Source organism: Medicago truncatula, chromosome 1 (assembly GCF_003473485.1).
Source record: "Medicago truncatula cultivar Jemalong A17 chromosome 1, MtrunA17r5.0-ANR, whole genome shotgun sequence".
In the NCBI taxonomy this organism is placed as follows: Eukaryota; Viridiplantae; Streptophyta; class Magnoliopsida; order Fabales; family Fabaceae; genus Medicago; species Medicago truncatula.
The window spans coordinates 20,882,867-20,897,420 of NC_053042.1; positions in this window are offsets into that span (position 1 = coordinate 20,882,867).

Sequence of the window (14,554 nt, forward strand, 5' to 3'; positions counted from 1 at the left end):
CTTACCTTGGCTTAGACTTAGAGTGAAGAGAGAAAATTATGTTGTTGACTGATGAGAGTGGAAGGAGAGGTTTGTTTGTTTGTTTGTTGTAAGAAGATATTTGATTCATTGATTGTGAATTGTGATTTTTGAGAAGAGGAGAGTAGAATGAATGAGAAGAGGAGAATAGGAAAAGAAAAGTGTTTGTGTATGTTTTTCAATTTTCAATTTCCTTCTCCCCGTTCCAGGCCTTTTATGAATTATGCATATAAAAAAAAAAAAAAAAAAGATTAGAAACTGGTGTGGCATATGCCACACCATGTTTCACACTACCTCTGCCCATGACTGGAGTATGAGAATAGAATATGGTGCCATTATTTTCTCATATATCTCATTTCCATATTATCTCTCAACTTATTTTGACATGGATTCTTTCACTTAGATCGCGCTCGATATTTCATAATTAGGGACAACCTTGAACACCTAACTTTTTGAAATATATTAACAACATTCGGCGTTCTTTGCATTTAAAGTTTTCACATATAAATTTCAAAGGTCATACCTTCCTCACAACTCCTTTACCAGACGAGTTCATGGAACTTTCGAAGTTTTTAAAGAGCCATGTTACAGGGACTTACCTTCCTCTCAACTTTTATTAGTAGGAGAGTTTGTGGAGCTTTCAGGGTTTTTAAAGAGCCATGTTTCAGGACTTACCTTTCTCGCAACTCCTTTAACAAGTGAGTTTGTGGAACTTTCAAGGATTTTAAAGAGCCATGTTTCAGAACATACCTTCCTCGCAACTCCCTTAATAGGGGAGTATGGAACTTTTTTGAAGTTTTTAAGGAGTCATGTTTCAGGACTTACTTTTCCTCTTAACACCCTTAACATGCGAGTTCATGGAACTTTTGAGGTTTTTAAAATGTCATGTTTCAAGACTTACCTTCCTCGCAACTCCCTTAGCAACGGGTTTAGGGTACTTTCAAAGTTTTTAAAGAGTCATGTTTTTGGACTTACCTTCCTCGCAACTCCTTAAAAACTTCAAAAAAGTTTGAAAGTCCAGAAACATGACTTCTTAGCAGGCGGGTTTGGGGAACTTTCTGAACACAAACATCCAGTACACCGAACTGGATGCTACCAACTAGTAATATGTCAGCCATCAATCCAAACATCCTTGTACAAGAGGCTTTTCGGGTAGCTCAACTGTTTTGAGTTTAAAGTTGAGGTGTAGGAGGTCTATGGTTGAACTCATGTAAAACTAACATAACAATTAATTAACATACTCTTAAAAAAAAACAATTAATTAACATATCAACATTAGCCATAGTGGAATGCAAATAATTTTTTTTCCTCCCGAGCTCTATTAGGGTTTCCTAACATCTAATTGGCGGCCGGTCCCAATCTCTGTTGGCTTTCCCCCAGAATCTCCTGGCTCTTTTCATTCCTCAATGGTCTCTGTTCCTAGGCTATCCTAGCTGATTTCGGGCTCGAATTTTCTCTGTTTGGGAGTGTGGTGTAGCTTAGCGACCAGATCTGGTGGTTTTGTAAGCTGTGAACGCGAATCTCGCTCCAAGGTTGAAGTGGAAGATGGAGGGGTGGAAGAAAGTGGAACTGTCAAAGGAGGAGGAGGAGGGTTTCGATCTGGAAGAAACTGAGGTAAGTACTGATGAAGCCTTCTAAAACACACTGGTTGGAAAACTCTGGACCACAAGTCCTTTCAATATTAGAGTTTTTATTAAACAAGTGATTGTCCAAGCTTGGAGGCTCAAAAACCCTGTTGAAGTACAAGATCTGAACAAGAATATGTTTCTATTTCGCTTTACGTCAAAGCGAGATGTCGAAAACGTCATGTGTAACACCCCGTTTTCCCAATATACAAATTTCTTAAACAATTATTAGAGTAAAAACCATAAACGGGATATCACATAGAAACGTAATCCAAAAATAGTTAAATAATAATTTAACCTTCACAAAATATCTTAACATAGCAACGGAATATTAATTCGAAAATCATAAATCAGTTTGGCACGTAGGCCCCATCAAAATAGTTCATAATCCATAACATGATAAAAGAAATAACATATTATTCACGTAAAAGAATGAAGCATGTATAACATTAAACCCCATCCCGTTACGTATCAGAGCGACCTAGACGACACAGTGAAGGCAAGGCCACTCACGACGGCAACCGCACACTAAGCACGATCACCTGCAAGTTACCCATACGAAGGGCAACATTTTCAAGCAGAAGGGGTGAGATTTCATAATAAAATAACATTAATCAATGTAATTGTGAATCATAAATTACCATCATAATCATTCCTTTATTAACTTTGCATAAATGCTAAACAGTTATCACGTAATCATATATCCAATCATTATGAACAACATAACATAATCAATAAACACTTATCACGTAATCACATATTCAATCATTATAAACAAGGCATCTTAATCATGACAATGTGACAATGCTCTTAGACTCCTTATATGCATGTGGTACCAATCGTCATCATAAGTATTAATATACTTTAATCGTGCGGAGGACAAAGCTCCTATAAAACGTGCGGAGGACAAAGCTCCTAATATTCGTGGTGAGGACTAAGCTCAATGAGATGCTATGCATGGACACATATGAACAAAACATCGTAACAACTTATCAACATGCATCCAATAATTTGGAGCTAAACTTCATCATATACTTATGCACTTAGTTAAATAACGGAAGCAGCATAAACAGGTCACATAACATGATGATATCATTATATCAATAGCACATAAATTGTATCATTATCAAATCTTCTTATCTTGCATGAATATACAATACAATAGTTCATATTCAATTAATATCAATATAACTTAAACAACTCTACAGACTGCATTAAACGACATCACTAGGTCTCATTACCAGTTAGGGGTTCACTCTTGATCAACACATGCGACACAGATCGCACAAACACACAAACAAGTTCATTCTGGTTGTACTCGCGAGGCGAGAGTCCTTACTCGCCATGGCGAGTACCACTCAACTCCCAAACTAAGGTTGTTCTGGGTTCCCTCTGATCCTACGTTCATTCCTAATCAATACTAGGTATGTTCAGGCACTCAAGGGTATACAAGATTCAACTAAAAAGGTCGAAACACGAAATCTAACATACACTCTGCCTTAGCTCGCTATGGCGAGTAAGGTGGCTCGCAGTGGCAAGCTGCGTCACACAACTCGCGAGGCGAAGGGGATTGCTCGCCATGGCGAGTTGAACCAAACAACTCGCGAGGCGAAAAGGAAGGACTCGCGTGGCGAGTGATGAAGTTCATCACTCGCGAGGCGAGGATCATCCCTCGCCAAGGCGAGCGATGAACAGAAGCTCGGGCAGACTAGGGTTCTTCTCAAAAATCCATCATACAACATGGTTCAAAGCTTGGTTTTGATTCCAGAATTCATCCTAAACATATTCTAAGGTTAAAGGACGGTTCTTTCATCAATCTAAACAAGTTTTACCGTTTGATCATCAATTTTTAGGGTTTTGACCTAATTCCGAAACTTTTCTAAATCAATCCTAACTTTGTCAACTAATCATCAGAATTACAGCAATTAACATTATTGAATTATTAGTCTCACCCTTACCTTGTATGAAGAAAATCGCATCACTCTACCTTGGTTCCTCTAGACTTGGCTTTTTCTCCCTTTTCTCCAAAAACAGTCGTACGTACGTTATGTTTTTCTAAACTAGGTCTAACCTATTTATATCTCCTCTTAATTACTTATCTTATCTCACTTTCTCCCCCAAAACTATCTAAAATATCAAAACAGCCCTCAACTAAATATTTTATATTATTTTCAAATCTTTATTCTATTTAACAATAAAATAATTCTCATATCATAATCAAATCCTCCAAAACTCATAACTTATCACGTCATCAATCAAATCACTAAATTCACCACAAATCATCAAAACATATCAAAATCATGCATATACTATATAATTATAATATAATTGCCTAAACTCGATTAAATCACGATTAAACGAAAGTGGGCGTTACAACTCTCCCCCACTTAAAAGATTTTCGTCCTCGAAAATTTACCTCAAGCAAACAACTCTGGATAAGACTCCAGCATCTTACTCTCAAGCTCCCACGTCAAGCTTTCACCAGTCGCTCCCGTCCAAACGACTCTCACGAGAGGTATCTCCTTGCCTATCAACGTCTTCACTTTACGATCATCAATCCTCACCGGTAAAGTTTCCACCGTAAGGTTGTCTCTAACTTGCACATCGTCACTCTGAATTACGTGAGATGGATCCGGAACATACTTCCGAAGTTGCGACACATGGAAAACATTGTGCAAATTCGAAAGATGCGGCGGTAAACCCACTCGGTAAGCCACCGTTCCAACTCTTTCCAAAATCTGATATGGACCAATGAACTTCGGGGTCAACTTCTTTGACTTCAAAGCACGTCCTACACCAGTCATAGGAGTGACTCTCAAAAACACGTGGTCTCCTTCTTGAAACTCAAGATCTTTTCTACGCTTATCATGATAACTCTTTTGTCGACTCTGTGACGCCTTCATTTTCTCTTAGATCATCTGAACTTTCTCAGTAGTTTGCTGAACAATCTCTGGTCCTAAGACCACTCTTTCACCTAACTCAAACCAGCACAACGGAGTTCTGCATCTCCGACCATACAAAGCCTCGAAAGGTGCCATTCCAATACTAGAATGATAGCTATTATTATAAGTGAACTCGATCAACGGAAGATGACTATCCCAAGTTCCTCCTTGCTCGAGAACACAAATCCTCAACAAATCCTCTAGCGACTGAATTGTCCTCTCCGACTGACCATCTGTCTGTGGATGATACGCCGAACTCAATCTCAACTTCGAACCCAAGGCGTCTTGCAAACTTTTCCAAAATCTAGAAGTAAATCTTGGATCTCTATCTGATACAATGCTCGAAGGAACACCATGCAGCTTCACAATCTCCTTGATGTAAATCTCTGCCAACTGTACAACAGGGAAACTAATATTAATAGGTGGAAAATGAGCCGACTTCGTCAACCTATCAACAATAACCCAAATTGCATCATTCCCTCTAGGAGTATTCGGCAAACTCGTCACAAAATCCATCGATATACTATCCCATTTCCATTCTGGCACATCTAAAGGTACCATCATCCCAGCGGGTTTCTGATGCTCGACTTTCGACTTCTGACAAACTAAACAGGAATACACAAACTGTGCCACATCTCGTTTCAAACCAGACCACCAGAAAATCTTCTTTAAATCGTGGTACATCTTCGTAGCTCCCGGGTGAATACTCAAGCTACTTCTATGACTCTCTTCAAGAATCATCTTCTTAATCTCTTCATTGTCTGGAATACAAATTCTTCCTCGGAATCTCAGCACACCTTGATCATCGATTCTAAAATCACTGTCTTCAGTCTGATCTCTAGTAACCAACAAGTCCACAAACTTTACATCAACTTTCTGCGCTTCCTTAATACTTTTCAGAAATTCACTATCAATCTTCAGCATACCCAGTTTCACGCTCTGAGGTGTCCATTCACAAACCAAACTCATATCTCTGAACTGTTCAAGTAATTCGAACTCTCTGACCATCATAGCGGACATATGCAATGTCTTCCTACTCAAGGCATCTGCAACAACATTAGCTTTACCTGGATGATAATTCAAACCATATTCATAATCTTTCAGCAACTCTAACCATCTACACTGCCTCATGTTCAATTCCTTCTGATCGAACAAATACTTCAAACTCTTGTGATCACTAAACACCTCAAACCTCGAACCATACAAATAATGTCTCCATATCTTCAACACAAAGACTACGGCCGCCAACTCGAGATCATGCGTAGGATAATTTTTCTCATGAATTCTCAACTGTCTTGAAGCATAAGCTACCACTTTACCTTCTTGCATAAGCACACCTTCTAAACCCAACTTGGACGCATCACAATACACCACAAAAGGTTCATCTGACTTTGGCAAAATCAAAACTGGAGCAGTCGTCAGACGTTTCTTCAATTCACTAAAACTTTTCTCACAATGGACGTCCCACACAAAAGTTTTACCTTTACAAGTCAACTGCGTAAGCGGAAGAGCTAACTTGGAAAATCCTTCAATAAATCTTCCGTAGTAACCAGCTAAACCCAAAAAGCTTCTAATCTCAGTAACGGACTTAGGAGTATCCCATTGCGATATAGCTTCGACTTTAGACGGATCCACAGCAATACCATTTCCGGAAATAACATGGCCAAGAAAACTCACCTCTTTCAACCAGAATTCACACTTAGACAATTTGGCATAAAGTTTCTTCTCTTTCAACACTTGCAAGACAATCTTCAGATGCTCAACATGTTCTTCTTCAGTCTTGGAGTATATCAAAATATCGTCGATGAACACAACTACGAACCGATCCAAAAATGCATGGAAGATGCGATTCATATACTCCATAAACACTCCAGGTGCATTGGTCACACCGAAAGGCATAACTTTATATTCATAGTGACCATAACGCGTTCTGAAAGCTGTCTTCTGCATATCCTCACCTTTTACTTTAATCTGGTGATAACCTGATCTCAAATCAATCTTGCTGAAAACTCGTGCATCCACTAACTAATCCATCAAATCATCAATTCTCGGAAGTGGATACCTATTCTTGATAGTTACCTTGTTCAACTGCCGATAATCAATACATAGCCGCATACTACCATCTTTCTTCTTTACTAGCAAAACCGGCGCTCCCCAAGGTGAAACACTTGGTCTAACAAACTTCTTCTCAAGCAAGTCCTCCAACTGTTTCTTCAACTCAGATAACTCGGAAGCAGACATACGATAAGGTGCCATCGAGACCGGCTTCGTTCCAGGAACAAGATCAATAGAAAACTCGACTTCTCTCTCTGGAGGTACATCAGGAATCTCATCTGGAAAAACTTCAGGAAATTCACACACCACCGGTAGCCTATCAATCACTGCTTGATTCTCAACAGTTACAGAAGCCATTAATGAAAACATCAAGATACCATCGCGTTCCAGTTGCTTCAGCTGCTTAGTGGACAAAAACTCTGCACCACTTTCCTCTTCGACGGAAGAGAAATGTACTGACTTGCTAAAACAATTGATGAGAACGTGGTTGTACTCTAACCAGTTCATACCCAGAATCACATCCATACCACTCAAAGGTAGACAAACTAAATCCATTTCAAAATCACGACCAAACATAGACAAAGGACATTTCACACATACGAGAGAAGTAGTCACCGAACCCTTAGCTGGAGTTTCGACAACCATATCTCCATTCATATCAGACAATTCAAGACCCAAAGCAGAAACACAATCGAAAGCAATAAAGCAATGCGTAGCACCAGTATCAATAATAGCAACTAAAGGAGTATTATTAATATAGCAAGTACCTCTGATCAAACGATCCTCACTCTCTGTCTGAGTCCCAGTAAAAGCGAAAACCCTACCAGTAGTCGGCGCCCTCTTAGGCTGAGTACACTGTGAACTAATGTGACCCTCTCCATTGCAATTAAAGCACACAATGTATGTACGATTGCAATCAGCTACAACATGACCTTTCTTACCACACCGGACACACTTCTTGATTTCCTCAGGGCAGGCGTTGCTCTTGTGGCCTTTCTCACCATAATTGAAACACACAATCTCTGCAGCATCCCTCTTCTTAGGCCGCCTAACATCGACCATCTTCTGTTTCCCTTTATCAGCGGGGGCACTGTACGGCTTAGGACGACTCTGCTGTCCCTTACCCTTCCTCTCATTCACTACCTTGTAGTGAGCCTTTGTATCCTCTTCATAGATCCTACAGCTATTAACCAAATCTGGAAAAACTCTCAACTGTTGATACCCAATTGCCCTCTTGATGTCGGGCCTCAAACCGTTCTCGAACTTGATACATCTCGAGAACTCAGCATTCTCAGCAGTATAGTGCGGGTAGAACTTCGACAGCTCCACGAACTTGGCAGCATACTCTGTCACAGACATGTTTCCTTGCTTCAGCTCAAGGAATTCGATCTCCTTCTTCCCGCGAACATCTTCCGGAAAGTATCTTCTCAGGAACTTCCTCCTGAAAACAGCCCAAGTCACAACAGCTCCCTCCTGCCCAAGGGTAGGCAGAAGAGCAACCCAACAGTCATCAGCTTCCTCGGCTAGCTGATGAGTACCAAACCGCACTTTCTGATCCTCAGTGCACTGCATAACTCGGAAAATCCTCTCAATCTCCTTAAGCCACGTCTGGGCTCCATCAGGGTCATAGCGTCCTTTCAACGTCGGAGGGTTCTTCTTCATGAACGTCTCCAACATCCTAGCTTCAGCATTCGCACCAGCATTCACGTTAGGTTGTTGTCCGACAGCTTGGGCAACAACTTGTAGAGCAGCAGCTAATGCAACATCGTTTCTTCCAGCCATTTCTAAGATTCTACAAAAGTAGCAACAACAACATAAGATAGTAATATAAATATTACTAAGACTCGACACGACTCTCTAATTGACCGGACGGACTGACCTGCTCTGATACCAATTGTAACACCCCGTTTTCCCAATATACAAATTTCTTAAACAATTATCAGAGTAAAAACCATAAACGGGATATCACATAGAAACGTAATCCAAAAATAGTTAAATAATAATTTAACCTTCACAAAATATCTTAACATAGCAGCGGAATATTAATTCGAAAATCATAAATCAGTTTGGCACGTAGGCCCCATCAAAATAGTTCATAATCCATAACATGATAAAAGAAATAACATATTATTCACGTAAAAGAATGAAGCATGTATAACATTAAACCCCATCCCATTACGTATCAGAGCGACCTAGACGACACAGTGAAGGCAAGGCCACTCACGACGGCAACTGCACAGTAAGCACGATCACCTGCAAGTTGCCCATACGAAGGGCAACATTTTCAAGCAGAAGGGGTGAGATTTCATAATAAAATAACATTAATCAATGTAATTGTGAATCATAAATTACCATCATAATCATTCCTTTATTAACTTTGCATAAATGCTAAACAGTTATCACGTAATCATATATCCAATCATTATGAACAACATAACATAATCAATAAACACTTATCACGTAATCACATATTCAATCATTATAAACAAGGCATCTTAATCATGACAATGTGACAATGCTCTTAGACTCCTTATATGCATGTGGTACCAATCGTCATCATAAGTATTAATATACTTTAATCGTGCGGAGGACAAAGCTCCTATAAAACGTGCGGAGGACAAAGCTCCTAATATTCGTGGTGAGGACTAAGCTCAATGAGATGCTATGCATGGACACATATGAACAAAACATCGTAACAACTTATCAACATGAATCCAATAATTTGGAGCTAAACTTCATCATATACTTATGCACTTAGTTAAATAACGGAAGCAGCATAAACAGGTCACATAACATGATGATATCATTATATCAATAGCACATAAATTGTATCATTATCAAATCTTCTTATCTTGCATGAATATACAATACAATAGTTCATATTCAATTAATATCAATATAACTTAAACAACTCTACAGACTGCATTAAACGACATCACTAGGTCTCATTACCAGTTAGGGGTTCACTCTTGATCAACACATGCGACACAGATCGCACAAACACACAAACAAGTTCATTCTGGTTGTACTCGCGAGGCGAGAGTCCTTACTCGCCATGGCGAGTACCACTCAACTCCCAAACTAAGGTTGTTCTGGGTTCCCTCTGATCCTACGTTCATTCCTAATCAATACTAGGTATGTTCAGGCACTCAAGGGTATACAAGATTCAACTAAAAAGGTCGAAACACGAAATCTAACATACACTCTGCCTTAGCTCGCTATGGCGAGTAAGGTGGCTCGCAGTGGCGAGCTGCGTCACACAACTCGCGAGGCGAAGGGGATTGCTCGCCATGGCGAGTTGAACCAAACAACTCGCGAGGCGAAAAGGAAGGACTCGCGTGGCGAGTGATGAAGTTCATCACTCGCGAGGCGAGGATCATCCCTCGCCAAGGCGAGCGATGAACAGAAGCTCGGGCAGACTAGGGTTCTTCTCAAAAATCCATCATACAACATGGTTCAAAGCTTGGTTTTGATTCCAGAATTCATCCTAAACATATTCTAAGGTTAAAGGACGGTTCTTTCATCAATCTAAACAAGTTTTACCGTTTGATCATCAATTTTTAGGGTTTTGACCTAATTCCGAAACTTTTCTAAATCAATCCTAACTTTGTCAACTAATCATCAGAATTACAGTCGTACGTACGTTATGTTTTTCTAAACTAGGTCTAACCTATTTATATCTCCTCTTAATTACTTATCTTATATCACTTTCCCCCCCAAATCTATCTAAAATATCAAAACAGCCCTCAACTAAATATTTTATATTATTTTCAAATCTTTATTCTATTTAACAATAAAATAATTCTCATATCATAATCAAATCCTCCAAAACTCATAACTTATCACGTCATCAATCAAATCACTAAATTCACCACAAATCATCAAAACATATCAAAATCATGCATATACTATATAATTATAATATAATTGCCTAAACTCGATTAAATCACGATTAAACGAAAGTGGGCCTTACATCATGAAAGGGAGGCCATGGAGCTTTGATAGAAACTTACTAGTGCTCAAGAGGATATCAGGGGAAGAGCAGCCGTCTGAAATGGTGATGGGTATGGCGGATTTCTGGGCAAGGGTTTACGATCTACCATTGAAGCTCAGGACTGATGCGACTGCGAAGAAATTAGGAGACACACTAGGGAAGTATGTGGAGGTGGACACGAAGGAAGGAAATCGAATGGAAAAGTTTCTAAGGGTTAAGGCTGAAGTTGATCTAACAAAACCCCTCAAAAGAGGTACTGTTATAAAGTACCAAGGTAAAAGTCTGCGTGTGTTCTTAAAGTATGAAAGGCTCCCAAATTTCTGCTACACTTGTGGAAGAATTGGGCACCAGATCAAGGACTACGAAGAATGGGAGGGACAAGAGGATATGGACTATGATGAAATTGAAGAGAAGGACCTGCCCTTTGGTTTATGGTTGAGAGCTTCTCTGTAACACCCCGTTACCCAAAAGTAATTAAATAACGAATAATCATCAGAGTATTTTACCAAACGGGTATGCTACATTGCAGTTTCAAAATTCTTAAATAGCATATGAAACTATTTAATTAAACAACGTCAAACATCATTTAAACAGCAGCGGAAGGTTATTCAACAACATCAAAAACAGTTAAAATCCTCCAGACATCATCTTGGCATAAGCCTAACAACAATTTCAACCTTCATAGGGCCATAACAACAAGATTCAAAATGAGATACATAAGGAATGAAATACAACAAATAAAACCCATCCCGACTGTATCAGAGCCCTAGACACGACATTGAGCCACCACTAACTACTCAGGATCACCTGCAAGTTACCCATAGGAAGGACAACATTTTCAAGCAGAAGGGGTGAGATTCACAACAATAAATATAGATATTAAAATCTTCAATTGAATCTAACATCCTAATCCACAAACACATCATCTTGCAAACACACACACACACACACACACACATATATATATATATATAATTCACAAGCAGCAACAACATCATCAATATACCACCATCACAAAGATTATATAAATACATATTCATCAACAACATCAATATCAAGTAGCAGCCGGAATCAACAACTAAGACTCATGCAAATGACATGAAAACACTGCTAAGACACCATCTTAGACTTCTCAATGGATGCAATATGCATGTGGTACCAAACAGGACCGAAGCCCTCACCGCTTTTGAATGGTTAAAGCGTTCATCAGGACCGAAGCCCTCATCGCTGTTGAGCAACTAGTACTCCAGGACCGAAGCCCTCACCGCTGTTTTATGCATATGCAATGGACCTACTTGTGTATATCTACATACAACTGACCATGCAATGCAACTCCATGTGACTCCACTTAAACAACATGTATGATTCAATAATTAGCATACATTTCAATCATGATCAGTAATCATCAATTCAGCAATCCAATCAACCAAAATAATGCATAATTACATGAAACTATGCTCAACACATCAACATTAAATCACTACCATTCATGCACAAAATTCAACACTAAGGAACTGTGGAGCTCGCCTCGCGAGCACATCTGTTCGCCATGGCGAGTTCACAAAACTACTTGCTCGCCATGGCGAGTTCAAGGCGAACTCTAGGCGAGTGAAAATTAGGTGCTCTCGGGAAAAATGCCATTTTCTCACTCAAATCCCAATTCTAAGTTCCCTAATCATTCTTTTAACCTAAAACTTTCACCATTCATCATTAAAATCATCTAGGTACCTTAAACCATCCCCAAAACATCTTATAACAACTTTTCAAAAATCAAGTTTTATCCAGGCTTGCTCGCCATGGCGAGTTGGTATGCTCGCGGGGCGAGCGATGAAGTTGCTCACTCGCGAGGCGAAACATGAATGCTCGCGAGGCGTGCGATGAACTTCTGTACGGGCAGAAAACTGGTTTTTCCCAAAAATTCCATTTTTCTTCCAATCACTCCCCAAATTAGTTTACAGATACATAATTAAGTATCTTATACAACCAGAACCTAATTCTAACATCAAAAACACACTCACCACTCCAAAATCAACAATTCAACATAAAACCCCAAAAATCCCAATTCTCACCAAAACTCTGTTAAACACAAAATCAGAATTTAATAGCTACAATATTGAAGTAAACCTCACCCTTACCTTAATTCAGAATGAAAAATGCACAGCAAAAAGGGTTCCTCTGGTTCTAAGTTGCTCTTCTCTCCTTCTTCTCCCCAAGTTGGTTTTTACGTGAAACTGGTTTTCTGACATCCATCCTTTTCTTAACTTCCCATTAATTGTAACTCCCTACTATTTTCATTTAACTCCCCATAATTTCTATTAACTCCTATTAATCCCCCCAAACACCAAAATAATTATTATTTCACACTTATTCTAATTATTATTAAATAAACCATATAATAACATAATACACCACATAAATCACCCAAAAATCACACATATATATATATATATATATATACTCCACATAAATCACCAAACATCATATTTAAATATATATATACTCCACATAATTCAAATTAATTAAATATAACAACTAGGGCGTTACAACTCTCCCCAAATTACAGAATTTCGTCCTCAAAATCTTACCTCAAGCGAACAACTCCGGATACAACTCCCGCATCTTACTCTCCAGCTCCCAAGTCAAACTTTCACTAGTCGCTCCACCCCAAACGACTCTCACAAGAGGTATCTCTTTACCTCTCAAGGACTTCACCTTTCTGTCATCAATCCTCAATGGCATAGTCTCAACTGTCAGGTTGTCTCTAACCTGTACATCATCATCCCTCAGAATCACATGTGAAGGATCCGCTACATACTTCCGAAGCTGAGAAATATGAAACACATCATGCAAGTTCGAAAGATGTGGTGGCAAACCAACTCTATATGCCTCTGTTCCAACTCTCTCTGAAAAATGATACGGACCGATGAACTTAGGAGTCAACTTCCTCGACTTCAAAGCACGACTGACACCCGTCAAAGGAGTGACCCTAAGAAAAACATGATCACCTTCCTGAAACTCAAGATTCTTTCTTCGCTTGTCATGGTAACTCTTCTGTCGACTCTACGAAGCTTTCATCTTTTCCCTTATCAACCTGACTTTCTCAGTAGTCTCATGAACCAAGTCTGGTCCCAATACTACACTCTCACCTGACTCAAACCAGCATAAAGGAGTCCAACACCTCCGACCATACAAGGCTTCGAACGGTGCCATACCAATACTCGAGTGATAGCTGTTGTTATAAGTGAACTCAATCAAAGGCAAGTGACTGTCCCAAGCTCCACCTTGTTCAAGCATACACACCCTCAACAAATCTTCCAATGATTGAATTGTCCTCTCCGACTGACCATCTGTTTGAGGATGATAAGCCGAACTCAACCTCAACTTCGAACCCAAGGCGTCCTGTAAACTCTTCCAGAACCTAGAAGTGAACCTCGGATCTCTATACGACACAATACTTGACGGTACACCATGAAGCTTCACCACACTGTGAATATAAATCTCTGCAAACTACGCTACCGGATAACTGATATTGATAGGAATGAAGTGTGCCGACTTCGTCAACCGGTCGACAACAACCCAAATAGCGTCATGCCCTCTCGGAGTGTTCGGTAAACTCGTCACAAAATCCATAGAGATACTGTCCCAATTCCACTCCGGTACATCCAACGGTGTCAACAACCCTGCAGGCTTCTGATGCTCAACCTTGGACTTCTGACAAATCAAACAGGCATAAACAAACTGAGCAACATCTCTTTTCAAACCGGACCACCAAAACAGTTTCTTCAAATCATGGTACATTTTTGTAGCCCGCGGGTGAATACTCAACCTACTCTTGTGACTCTCCTCAAGAATCAACTTCTTCAAATCATCATTGTCAAGAATACAAACCCTTCCTCTGAACCTCAGCACACCCTGATCAT